At 34.2% G+C, this 12,032-nt stretch overlaps 1 protein-coding gene across 3 annotated transcripts in view; it reads left to right on the top strand.

Moving 5' to 3' along the window:
• The window catches only part of LOC148943474 (homeotic protein ultrabithorax-like), a 178,732-nt gene that overhangs the window by 51,602 nt on the left and 115,098 nt on the right, over positions 1–12,032 (top strand). The window lies entirely within an intron of this gene.

The raw sequence follows: 12,032 nt of genomic DNA, 5'->3' as shown, positions 1-12,032 counted from the left end.
TTTAATTCTTATGCAAGAGTGAATACAAAATACATTAAATTACCTTCCAGAAGTTAAATTTTGCATGAAGAAATAACCTTATTAAATCATATAGAAACGAAACGATTGGAAAAAGAGAGGTTGATCAACAAAATAAGGGAAAATGTGTAACTCTTTGCTTCGGTTATAAAAGGACAGAACTTTTGGGGTATTATCGCCATTTCTTTTGTGGCTTTGAATTAAAGTCATTGGCTGACCTTGCTCTCATAATTCTTTCCTATTGTAATAGCCCACGAAACTGGTAGTTATCTTAGTGCTAAGAATAATGATAAAAATTGGAGTTCCTTACCCAGTCTTCAACTAACTGATGCACCGTAAACATCGATACAAAACAAAACATTAATGAACGGTGATTATAGCCTCTGTATTCATTAGGAAAAGATTATCATATTTTCATGCTTTTGATGTCTCAAGATCTTAATTGTTGCTGATTTAAGGGAACCAACGAACATTATCCCAAGAATTCTACTAGTATTATGAACACGCCTAGGTATTTAAATTGCCAAGGTCGAGACACTGGTGACATTTTTCCCCCACCAAAGAGTGCTGAAAGCCTCTTAGTCCCCTTTCAAAAAATCCTAAGCGATGTGAAAGTCATTTTATTATCTCGTCCTGGCCTAACCTGAAGTCCTAAACGTCTCCTTTTTCTCTAACTTATCACATGCTATTTAGTATATGCTATGAAGTTATGGGCAAGACCGAGACAGTAAGAATTACTTCTTATAAAAATAAAAAAACACTAGCTTCAACAAAATTACCGTATGTAATCCATTGGAATGGAAGTGTGCAATTAAAATTCTAAATTGCACTCGTAAGCTCATCGTAAATTACGGTCTGTTTTTTTAATTGCCACCTCAACAAAACGACAGAACCCTCTCAATTGTTTTATTGTACCTCAATTGTATATCCCACAATTAAAAGGATTCATGTGAATTCGGCAGGCTTGTATCTCTTGACTTGGCGTTGCTTTTAAATAACGACTGGAATTTCCTTTAATGCATGTAAAAGTTGTTCTATTGGGATGAACTGTTAACTTCATTAGCTTTTTAAATGATATTTGTCTCGATATTTTATTTTATTTTGAAAAAAATTACTTAAGATCTATGTGAACAGTTGTTGATGAATAGGTGGGTTGGATTTAAAGCTATGAGCCATTGCTCCAGTACTTGTTATTTCTAGAAAAATAGAAAAATTGAAGCTTAATTTCCATCAAAAGGTGAAACAAGGAGTCCTTTAGTTTTATAGTTGTATCATTAGTTAAACTATGGGATTTATTGGACAGTTAGAAATTTATTAGATAAACAATACATTTGCACTGTATATTTCGCTATTGTTATCATAGTGCGTTAATTTTTATTCCTAACCCATATGAAAATAGTGTCTACATCTAAATCCTCGAGTACTACGTCTCTATAAAATTATTAAATGCCCTACATCCTTAAGCTTCATCTCATTCTTAGTCCAGACCAAGACTATATAAAAACTTGAGACCTTTCATGGAAGATATTATTGCTGAATGCCAATAATACAATATAGCTAAGCCTATTGTCATGTTCATTATAAATATACAAATTAAAGTTGCATCATATAAGAAAAAGAAACGATCAAAAATGGGGTTTTTAAGGCCCAACGATAATACTGAATACACAAACAAAGCGAATATTTCGAAAGGCTTTTCTGGCCTTAAAAATCCCATTTTTGATCGTTTCCTTTTCTTATTTTATGGCAGGCCAATATGGCTTAAGAAATTAAAGTTGCATCAGTTTATAAACTTTTGAAATAATACTTCTTATCCGCTAAGACAATTTTCGGAAGTTTCTTCGTCGTTTTACCTAGTCTTGATTTGCATGAGTTTATTATTCAAAAGGAATATCCCTTCTAGCGTCAGGACGACAGAAATTACATCGAAACCTGGTAAAGTGCTTTTATTTAGCTTTGCAAGCACAATTTAAGTGTAAAATCCTTGTTCTGTTGTAACTGTCATCTAATAATTAAAAGCATAGATGGCGCGCAAACTTTTTACGCACACGAAAAATTTGATGAATTTCTGGGATTGCGTATTCTCTAATTATACGCTATTAGCACGACCCTAAAATAGCTTGATGAGGGATCTGAAGCTACTTAAGGTCTAATTCCTTTTTGGCACTGAAAGGGTATAGAAAAGGACAATCTATATTCCGAGAAAATTACACATAATTTCTTTATGGGAAGTTTAATATGCCCTAGGTGCCTTATCTATAGAGTCTAAAACATCGTTTGAACAGAAAATAACAGTAAACTAAAGTATATTCTTGTTTATCAAACTCGTGATCCAGGATTACTTTAAGGACGTTACGTCAGAAAAAATAGGGCTAATAGTCTTTTCGGAAACCTCTCTATTAAGATTACCTAAAGACCGGAAATATACGTGAAAGTTTTAAGTAATGTTTTGGGTCAATTAAAAAAAGAATACATATTCTGTTTTTAGAATAAATTTGTCAATTTGGTCAATTATTGGCACGTTTTTCACATAGCCCCCCCCCCCCAGATTTTGCTCTAGATCCACCCCTGCAATAGACAGAGTAATCCTTTTAAGTCCCTCCAGAGTATTTTATTTAAAGTGATGGAGTGATGAGCTACCAGAAATAAACTTTAATAACTTCCATTGGTAACAAAATGCCACACGTTCAAAACTGACAAATAAAGTCTATGATAAGTTATATGTCTTTTTCATGAAGGAATTCTCGGATCTAATTAATTAATGCGGATGTTTGATAGCTATACGACCCTATAAATGTCGTAAGAAATGCAAGACAAAGCGTTGTCAGAACCTTCCTCATCTGCAAAGTTAACAGATTTTGGTACTCTATGCACATCCGTATTTGACAATTTTCGTTTGGTATTGAGTCTTTTTGGATAGTTTGTTATTTTAGATGTTTTGATTTTCCTTGTACTTGTTATTACGCTTTTTATCATTTATTATTTAATTATAAAAAGCTGTGTCTAATTAAAAAAATCCAAGGTATTGTATTATAAATTGAAAAAAAATTCACTTAAACGTATTAAAGTCCATTTTTTCGTACTCGGAAACATTTTCAGTTTTTATACTTGTGTCATATTTTACAGTTCTCTAGTGACAGCAATTAAATGAAAAAAAAAGTTTTTTTTAACTGAAAGTAAGGAGCGACATTAAAACGAACAGAAATTTTTCCGTATATGAAAGGGGCTGTCCCCTCCTCAATGCCTCGATCTTTACGCTAAAGTTTTTTTTTATTGTTTTAAAAAATAGAGTCGTGAGAAAGTGTCAAACATTAGCGGCAAATTTTCTCAGGCGCGTAACTTTTGATAGGTAAGACTCAACTTGTGAAACTTATATATTTTAATCAGCATAAAAATCTGATTCTTTTGATATATCTATTGGTATCAAAATTCCGTTTTTTAGAGTTTCCGTTACTATTGAGCCGGGTCGCTCCCTTACTTACAGTTCGTTACCACAAACTGTTTGATAGCGGTAATTTTTTTTTTATCTCAAAACGCTGAAATTTGTCATTATATGTGGTGTGCAAGCTACCTGCTGCCGTATTCTTCCTTATTACAACTTTACTAAATTTTGTGTCCACGATCCAGTGCGTCAAATCAGTATTTCACGGATTGGATCGTGGATACAAGGTTTTTATTTTTTGGATGGAACTAGGGATTGAGAGTTTTTTAGATCCTCTACTCTGCAATAGTTTCATTCTTTACTTACTTAGCCCCCTTAGGAGGTTTTTTCTTGGAAGGGAGGGGGTCTCTGACCTCTGATCCCATGTGAATCTTGTACAAAGATTTAGGATGATACAATTGGCAAAAAATCGTTTTCTATTAATTGTTTAATATTCGAAATCACCTCTTCACTATATACGTAAAAAAGGGTTGGATTTTCGTTCAAAATATCCGTAAATTTGAAAATTTTTAAATTCAATATCTTTTAAAAAGTGGGATAATAAGGTAATGTTGTCTTCTTCAGGACTTTTGTAAAATTCTGGTCTCACCCCTGCGTAAGTTAAAAGGAGAAAATTTCTGGTTATTTTCTTACCTCTTTTAAGTTTTTCCTTATTCGGGATACTGATTGATTTTGAGAAGCCGTTTAAATTTAAAAATATACAAGAACAAATAATAAATTTTGTAGTCTTTCTTTTGCTCTAGCATACATACTGTATGCTCAAATGTTTGGCATTATTGATCTATAAGCTTCATCTGACTCCCAAGTATTTCTAATATATCTCTTGTCAACTCCACACTTTTTCTGTTATGTTTTTGGAATGTTTTTTTTTTTTTTTTTAGCTTTAAATCAAAGAATTTGCATAAGAATAAATAGCTGGTCAATGATAAATCTGATTAAAGAATGGTGCTTACTTACTCTGAATTACCTACCTACTCTCATTCTAACACAATAATTATTTTGATTTGACCAGGTCTCATTTTTGTGTTACAGATACTACCTATAATATTGAAGATTAGTCATTTTCAAAACTCCTACAACTTAAAGAATAATACAAAACCGAAACTTCTTCATGGAAATCAAGTATTTATTAAAAAAAACTTATTACAGATGCGCTATTCAAAATATTAATCATTGCTGGCCCCAGCCTTTGCTCATAACCTTTTAGACCTTCTTCAAAAAGTCAAGCAATTTTAAAGCAATCCCTGTATCGAACCACTTTTTCTCCATGCCATTGAGACCTCACTCATGAAAGGGTCGTATAATACTATTAAATTTACTTTCGAAAAAATTCTATTGAACGCAAACAACAGGGAAATTTATAGAGATTGGAAGTTATTGTCCTAAAATCAAGATTACAACTACGGTATACAAAATACTGTTGTTTCATTTATGAGGGGAAAAAAACAGACCCAAAAAACGGTATACACCCTCGCCCGAGTAAAATACCTCCCCCAAAAAATACCCCCCATGGAAAATAAGTCTTTCAAAACTTGAGAGTTTTATTTAATTTTTTTTCAGTAGGGGGGGGGAGGAATTTCGGTACTTGTGTATTATACGCCCCTCACTCAACTTTACGCTGTGTAAAATTCAAGAACAAACCAGTTTCTTCGTTAATCGTTTTCAGCTTACCCTGAGACAAGACAAAGATAAGTGACAGAATAGATGGGAAATATATAATTTGGGCTTTACTATTAGTAAAAGTAAGCAAAATGACAATTTTTACAAATAAATAAGACACCAACAAAAAGAATATTTAGGAAAATTTATCACAACGATATAGGTTCAAATTACACTCATAATATGAAACGAATTTGCTTATTATCGCTTTGGGACTGACAGCACTAATTCTACAAGCATTGACTCGTTATCGTTTTGTTAAATTTATTCACTAATTGCAGACCTGTCAATACTACAACTGTAATGCAAAATCTAATAATATTATTTAACCCTAAGGTAAAGTCGCCGTTAGCGCACTGAAGTAAAATCATTATTATTAATCATTTTAACAATGGTTAAGTGGCTTGAAGGTGTATCTTAGTGAATAAAACATAGGCCTATACCATAACACTAAATAGAATAGTTCTAGGCGTTTACCCCCCGGAAAATACCCCCCACCCCCCGCGGAAAATACCCCCGCGGAAAATACCCCCTCCCCCGCGATAAATAGTCCCCGGAAAATATCCCCGGTAAAATCCCCCCCCTGAACACCCCCCCCCCGTAGAAAATAAGGCTTCAAAATTTGAGAATTTTATTCGAGTTTTTTTTTCGTAGGGGGAAGGAATTTTTGTACTTGTGTATAATGCGCCACTCACTCAAGTTTACGCTGTGTAAAATTCGAGACACACCAGTTTTTTCGTTAGTTTCTTCGTTACTTTAGAAATAAATTTGGGTCATAGATTTGCATATTAGGGGGGGGGGATACAGTATAACGGGTCTGCATGTAAGTTGTGTTTGGTACAAGTATTCTGCATATTAGATAGATAGATATTGAAGTGTATTTTAAAGCCAACCCTGAACATAGTATAAAATAACATAAATGAAAGGCACAAATAACATAAACTTGGATCAGCAATCATCATAAAACACTTAAATGAAACAGTACATTAACCTAATAATAGTACTTAATACTTGGAAAAACGGTCATTGAAAAAAAAAGTAACACTTAACACTTGGAAAAAAACCACTTAAATGAAACATAACATTTACTTTAGTTTCCGCGGGGAGGGGGGGGGTATTTTATGTGAGGGGTATTTTCCGGGTGGGGGGGGGGTTTAACGCCGGCCACCATATAGACTAGTGCTAATTGATATACTGCATGCAGTTTCTACTTTAACGGACTACTTGGAATAAACAGGTTATTCTATCAGGTTAAGCAAATGAGTTGAACAATTAAGTCTCCCCTGTGATTTCGATGGATTTTATTTTTCGGTCAGATAGTTTGTTTCCCTCGTATAAAAGAACAGGCTTTTCTCGACTGTCCTAGGAAAAATAATTAGCCAATCTTCCTCCGTCTTAAATAAATTTTGAACTATAATAAGTAATAATATTAAATCCTGAATTTTTCATGGGGTTCTCATTTTGTAATAACTAATGGCATTGTCTGTATCGGGAAAGGGGGGTGGTGAGTTGTCTTGGATTATTTTTCTGTTTTTAATTACGTAGTACACAAGAATCCACTGGCAGATCCAGGGGGCCAAGGAGGGACCCCAGGCCCCCCAAGATTTTTCTGTGCCTCACCACTTGTTTTCTTCTGTTTTCCCTCTTTCTTTTTTTAAATCAAATTTGTTAATTTTGTCAATTATTGGCGGACTTGTCACTTTGCCCCCACCCCCTCAAGATTTTTTTGAGGGGGTTAAGATTTATTATTGAGCCCCCTCCCAAGATTTTGCTCTAGATCTGTCCCTGCAAAAAGCAAGTACAATTACAAAAATACACAGAAGCTGCTAAGGCCTAGCTTTTGGTCCAAGGGCAAGGCAGTAAAATTGTCGAACGAACAGATAGCAATATCGAAGCAGGCACAACTCAGGACTATGAATGGGATTGCATATTGGTAAATTCTATAGTAGCTTGCTGGAGAAGTGCTCAAAGTCGAAAATGTTGAATTTCTTTTGTAATTTCATAAGGAGTTATCTATAGCCAAGGAGACCTCCCCCCATAAATTTTAGACCGTTAACTTTTAAAGTTCAGGCACTAATAGACTGTCGATTTTCCTAATTCGTGGAGTCCCCATCTCTTGAAAATTTAAAAGACTGTTAGCACCTTGACCAAAGAGAAGTGGCGGTGTAAAATTATTTGAAAGTCTCCTTGACTGTAGCTATCCACCCACCAGATCTGAGATAGACTTGGGCAGTTTTATGGAAGATAGGGGGGACTCGGAAGTGAGATACCTCTCTAAAATCGTTTGCAGGGTTTAAAATAACAACCTCAAAAGATTCTTGCGATTCTGAGCCGTGGCAATGAAATCCTGCAGTTTGGGCTTAACACATTTTTGCACCATGTCCAGACCTAGCATCTTCATTGTGCTGAGTCAGGACTTACCTAGTTTGTGCATCATGTCAGGATTTATTTCAAGCGTCGCCAGAATTCTGTAAATCAGAATTTTTTTTTCTTCTCTTTTTTGAACCAAGTAAGACTTCGTTTGTTTTTTCAAGAGTCAGAGCTTATACTTTATTTGCACTGGGTCAAGGCCTACTTTGTGTTCGTACCAAGTGAAGAAACAGTCCGTTTCTGCACTGAGTCCAGACTTAACCTCATTTTGGCCCGACTCAGTCTTAAGCTTGGACTTATCTCGTTTTTGCACTGAGTCAGGACTTTTTTTCTGGAGCAGGAACTCAGCCGTTTTTGCACTGAGTCTTTTCACAGCTTGGACTCAACTGGTGTTCGCATCAAGTTAGGACATAACTCCTTTCTTGTGTCGAGTGAGGACTTAGCTTGTTTTAACCTAGTCGAAACTTAACCTTTTCTTGTTTCTAGTCAATCTGTAGCTTGAACCTGACAAAGGATTAGCTTTTTTTTTTCCGAATCAGGCCTCAGTTTTTTTGCAAAAAATTTAAATAATTGATCTAACTTGGGAACTCCAGTCTGATGGACCCTCCGCCTCCGCCCCTCTGCATGCGTATCTGAATGAAGCCCTCAAATATTACCCCTGAAGATGCACTTTAAAACCATCTGACTGAACACATTTTAAATTACCATAAGACAATCTTCCTTGAAATTTTGACTGTGCTTACCCATGTTTAAGATATTTAGTTTGTGGTACGAGCTTTCATAGTATTTGGTAATATTTATGATCTGGAAATGGAGGACCTGGAAATGCATGAAATCTTTCCAATCTTGTGGGAAATTTTTTGAACCTTTGCCATTACATTCCAAACCCAAGCATCTCGCCAATATTTTCTAGGGCTAGATAACAGATATAATTTTCTTTGCTGTGATTTTCAGTTTTGATTAACTTTAAGCAGAAAAGAACAAGCAACTACTTTAGTAAAAGTAGTTTTATATTTGGCTTTATATTTTGGATGAAGTTTGGAATTTTAATTCTTATTCTTATATCTAGGCGGTCTTTTCTCAATATAATAAAAATGGATTTTTGCCTAAGAATCACTCAGGATTTGTTCATTGCAGAGGCGATTAAAAGAGGAGGTTCAATAATTGTAATTGTCTGATTAGTTGGATAGATTATAACTTTGATAAGTAATTATAAACAAAACCAAAATTAATCTCCCTTGACCAGCTGATCTGGGCTGTTAGTTCATCTTATTTGTCTGACTATAATCGACAGCATTTTAGTATAGTGCAGAATACCAATTTTGGGGGAATTAGCTTATTTAAAGGAAGAAACAAAATATGGCAATTGATCACAAATCACCCTTGATCACAAATGACCTTGATCACAATTTATCACAAATGACCCTTCTGTCATAATTGGAGCATGGCTGTAAAATATTCTAACTGACCCCTTTACATATTCCAACAAGCCACTGATGGACGGGGATAGACACTCAGGGACTTTTATAATGAATAACCCTGAATGAACCCTGAATCACAAAGGCCGTTTAATTAGAATAAATAGCTCTTTTGAAAGTACTAAAAAAAACTCTAGCGCTAAGAGCGAGGTATTGACTTGGGGGTGAACCCCTCTCCCCCCCCCCATATGCGTAACAATTTCTGTTCGTTTTAGATTTTAATGTTGCTCCTTACTTTCAGTTGAAAAAACTTGTTTTTTTAATTTAATTTCTGATCGTTTTTTAAATAATGCTGGGAAATCCGGCGCCGTCTTCATAAAAATTTTCTTCCCCGTGAAAAATTCCGCCATGGAAAGATCCTCCCACGCAACCCCGTCCCCTAATTCCTCAAACCAGAAATACCCCCCCCCCCCTCCTGAAAACGTCTGTATACTTTCCAATAACCAATACTATATGTAAACAATGGGCAAAGTTCATAACTTGCAGCCCTTCCCCCGGGGACTGTCGGGGATTAAGTCATCCTCAAAGACATAGTTATTAGATTTTTAGAGTATGCTGAAGAAAATGGCTACCTCAAAGTTTTGATCGGGTGACTTTGGGAAAAAAATGAGTGTGGGATCAATGTTTTTGGTCATTTAAAAAGGGCACTAGAACATTTAATTTCTGTTTGAATTAACCCTCTTGCGATATTCGAGGACAACTGGGTCAATGCGATCACTCCTGAAAAAAACAAACAAATAAACACGCATCCATGATCTTTCTTCTGGCAAAAAATACAAAATTCCACATTTTTACAGATAGTAGCTTTAAATCTCTACAGTAGGATTCTCTGATACGCTGAATCTGATGGTTTGAGTTTTATTAACATTCTATGACTTTTAGGGGCTGTTTCCCCCTTTTTTCGAAAATAAGGCAAGTTTTTTCAGGCTCGTAACTTTTGATTGGTAAGACCAAACTTGATGAAACTTATGTATTTAAAATCAGAATTAAAAGCCAATTCTTTTGACGTACCTATTGGTATCGGAATCCCGTGTTTTGGAGTTACAGTTACAATTGAGCCGGATCGCCCCTTACTTACAGTTCATTACCACGAACTGTTTGATAAACAGAGTGACATAGAGCGTTCTCTTTCAACAAACTTTTAAGCAAATGTAAACTTTATGAGTTCCATTACTTCGGTGTTTACATTTCAGAAGCTTCGTCTCCTACGTGACGGAATTTCTTGACAATTAAAAATTTTTTCATTCCCCCTTAATCCCATTCTGCGAGCTCTGAAGTCTTGAGCATCCGACCTGAGCGACTTTAACGAGAGAATGGAGGCGAGAATATGCCATAAAGAAGTTTTTTTTTTGCTAGTTTAAGAGCAAGACTCAAAATAAAGCAAGAATTAGGTCAAGAATCAAATAAAGTAAGCTTTTTTTGTATCTGCCTGTCACCTGGAAAAACAACCAAACTATGAAAGTAAAAAATGCTTCATCAACATGCTGAATATCCAACGACAGGGCATGCATTTGCTAAGACTGCTCGTTCATGCCACCACCTTCATGTTATTTTTTCTTTTAGTATTAGAATAAAAAAGCAAGCTAATGATTAGAAAACTGGCACCTTGTGAAGTAAGTGCAAAAAGCCGTACTTTAATGAACTAAAAACACTACAAAAATAATTCTAATTTTATTTAAACAGAAAATATGAACAACTGTATAGTATCAAATATGCTATACCTAACATTCTTTTAGTCAACATAATGAAAAAAAAAACAAAAAAAACAAACGATGAGGCAAAATTCCATAAATTAATCGAACACACTGTTGAAAGCACTATAGTGGAAGAAAATACACTAAGCTCGGGTTAGGCGAACAAAACCTCTTCCATGGTTAGTTTGAAATTTACCCTGCTTAAAACAAACATCTTAGCAAAACTCAAACTATTCAAAATTTAGAGCAGCAGTGAAAAAGAGCTATATAGATTGCTGGGCAAAATTACATTGCCTGCTCAATGAAAAAGACTGGTTAGAACATTAAATAAACACGAAAATACTGCAAATCTATTTTATTTTTTCTAATTGGCGAATTTGGAACGATTTACAGGCCAATCGCTAGATATGTTGAAAATGCTAGAACCGTTTAAAGGAAAGATATTGTTTAAAGATAATTATCCATATGAACACATTTTTGATGACATTTTTATCAGCTGTTGAACTTTAAAATAAAAGTTTAGTAATGATTATTGCTGCGAAAATGTTTGAATCTTAGTGAATTGAAGGAGGAGAAATGAAATGGAATGAGGACTGTGAAAGAAATAAAAAAAAAGGATATTTTTTTTGTTTAAAGAAAGAATAATTTTTTCCCAATAATATCTTCAGACTTTTTAATTGAATCATTTTTTTTTACAATGCTCTAAAAGAGATAGGAAAACACTGCAAACCATAAAATAAAAGGACAGAATTTCACATATCATTCCGGTGTCAAGAAAAGTTAACAATAAAAAAAATCGAAAAATTTAAATTAAACTAACGAATCAAAACAAGAAAAAAAATAATGAAATATTGGAATATATCTATAATTAAATCAATCTTAATATTTTGTGATTTTTAGGGTTTTTTCTTCGTTTTTATTCATTTTATCAGGTGAATATAACGGTAACTATTAAAGGCAATATGTTAGGAATAACAAAACATCTTTTCAAAACAATAAATGACAAATAAATGTTACCAGTTGCATGTGCATTTCAAAAATGTCATGTTAATACAGTAATTGTTTCAATAACTTACTTCGAATTTTATAAAAAAACAAAACAATGAAAAAACAAGGGTAACCACAGCCAGTAAAAAAAAGAAGAATATGTAAATATCTTCTTTATTTATTTTACTCAATAAAGGAGAAAGCCATAGGCTTGTGTTCTGTCGAGACTTCTGCTCAACCTTCTTCAATGCAAAATTAAAAGTAAAAAACAGCGATAAAAATCTAGAGGACTTTAAAAAAAAGACAACTTAAAAACAAACGTTAGAACAAAAAGGCCTTTTCTAAGCAACAGTGAAGGAGCAGCTGAAAAAGTAATCTGATAAG

Source organism: Artemia sp. Qi Xiang Cuo, chromosome 15, assembly GCF_049724085.1.
Source record: "Artemia sp. Qi Xiang Cuo chromosome 15, ASM4972408v1, whole genome shotgun sequence".
Classification (NCBI taxonomy): domain Eukaryota; kingdom Metazoa; phylum Arthropoda; class Branchiopoda; order Anostraca; family Artemiidae; genus Artemia; species Artemia sp. Qi Xiang Cuo.
The sequence above is the reverse complement of the archived record's forward strand: the minus strand, read 5'-3'. Positions and strand labels throughout refer to the sequence as shown.